A 2,391-nucleotide genomic window follows, 5' to 3' on the forward strand; every position below is an offset into this window, starting at 1 on the left:
TTATTAGATTTCAAATAGAATCTTTTACTGCTAGGAGATAAGGAATTAGAGTGAGTTTTAAAAGTGTGTGAAGACATCTTGGTGTGAAAAATGTAACTAAAAGTTAAGATAATGTTCCTGTACAATATGTTCAGACTGAGTGTGCCTACACATGCATTAGATCTGGAAGCAGTTTACTCACAAGTGAACTACGTGTGAGTAAATGCTGCCAGGCAGGCATCCACATCAGCGTTCCTGCTAAGCTGTGCAGCATGCACGGTTGTGCAGGCGCGCTCATGCCGTGCTGCCAGGTACGCTCATGTCACACGGCCAGATGCACCTGCATGGCTGCACAGCTTAGAGAGAAAGCCGATCCAAATGTGCAGGGAAGTGGGAGCAGATTTGCTGCTATAAGCTCCTGTTTCCTGGGGGCCTGCAATAAGCCTCTACTGCCACCAGGAGGAGGTCTAGGCTCCCACTGGATGTTAGCCCAAGAGCTGGCAGGGAGCACCAGGCCAGAGACAGCTGTCTCCTGGCCAGGGCTGGAACATTTCACCCTGCTGTCTCCTGGTTGGGGATGGAACATTTCACCCCTAAGGAGCTGCCTGCTTCCAGCACAGGGACAACGCTTGGCCCTTCAGAAGGGAGCTCCTGGCCCTAGCTCCCCAGTCAGGGGCAGGGGACTTGGAAAGTGCTGCAGGGGAGGGGTAAGTCCCAGCTCCCTGCCCCAATCTGCCAGTGGGGCAGCTAGTAGAGAGCTAGCTGCCACACCAGCAAATTGGGGAAGGGAAACCTGTTCCCTGGTCAGCTCCATGATTGTGGCCCCACTGTCCAGTCTGTTTTCCATCCAGCTCCTCAGTCACAGAGTTGAGTGGGGAACAAGCTACCAGGCTTGGTCTCCATGCAGCTCTGTGAACATAGAGCTGAGCAGAGAACAGTTTCCTGAGCCCCTGCCAGCAGGGAGCTCCCAGTGCCAGCTCCACAACAGCTGGGCTGACTGTGGGAGATCATTATCTCCCAGCCCTAGCTCCTGGTCACACTAGGAGATAAGGATCTCTCAGCCCCTGCTCCCTGACAGCCAGGGGGCTTGGAGCTCCCTGCTGCTGGGGTAAGGGGGCATAGTCCCCTCCCAGTCTCCAGTGGTGAGGACTGACCCAGCAGCAGGCAGCTCCCAAAGGTAAGGAGAAATCTCTTGCTGCCTGGTGGCCAGCTGACTGGGAGCAGATTTACTCCCAGTCAGGCATCTACATGAGTGCTACTGCACAGTAACTAATCACAAATAAATTCACTACTTGTATTTGCAGGTAGCTAATTTACTCATGATTAGCAAGGTTTACTATACAGTAAGCATGTGAATGTTACTGAGCTGTAAAGTGTCTTGTGTAGATGCACCCATTGTGTTTGCCAATTATAGTGCACTTAACTGTGTTGTCTCACATCAGTGTAAATTTAGGAGTAAATCCACTGAGGTTGATGTAAATGTAATTACATCTGCATAAATTTAGGTGATATCACTCAACAGATGTTTTAGAATATGTGCATTTGACATGGCTGGAGAACATATATACAGAGAGCATATATACAGAGAGAACACATAGCTATGAAACACTGTCTAGAACAAATACAGAATGTAATTACCTTTCATGGATGGGGCAAGGGAGAAGAAGGAGAAGGAAAAAGAAGGAAATCTATGCACTTTTTGTCATAGTTTCCTTCCAAATTGTTCTGTAGCTGAAGATAGAGTATTGCACTTTTTTTCCTCACAGAAAAATAGATGACAATAACCTTTGCAAGTCCTATAGATCTAAAGCACACCCTCAGAATATACCCTTCAGCTGATAGTGGTGAGCTTCTATATTTCTGAACAATGTGTCATATTTTGATCAAAGATGCCTGATCTGGTTTAGGGACAGACTTTGTGGTTGTACTCCGAGCTTGCTCATGCCTAATCCCTTCTCAACATACAGATCCATTTTCCAATGAAGTGCTTTCCCTGAAATCTGAATGATACTGCAAAGCAAGTGAGTTACTGTTCCATGCAAACATCTCTGGTTGGAGGAGTCCCTCTACCATTTGGCAAGAAAGAGTTTGGCCACAATTCCCAAGCCCCAACTCAGAAGAGGAAGGAAAGGAGAAGAGTAAATAATACAACATTTTTTTTCTTCTTCTTTTTACAATACTATCGTGCAGTTTTCTACAAGTAAAAGTTTTGTAACCTGTCAGTTTATCATTTTCTTTAACAGGCACATCATCCTATAACTGACTTCTAAGGTTATTACTGACAAAACTAAAGGAATGAATTACATATTCCCATTCTGAGGTTATCTATCAAGTCTCCAACTGTTGGTATTAATAGTATTTCCAGAGGTGTAACTGGCCAGTATTGCACCCTGGATAGTACTGCGCCTCCCT

The sequence above is a fragment of the Crocodylus porosus genome, unplaced genomic scaffold (assembly GCF_001723895.1).
Source record: "Crocodylus porosus isolate Cpor-Errol unplaced genomic scaffold, CroPor_comp1, whole genome shotgun sequence".
NCBI classification, from domain to species: Eukaryota; Metazoa; Chordata; order Crocodylia; family Crocodylidae; genus Crocodylus; species Crocodylus porosus.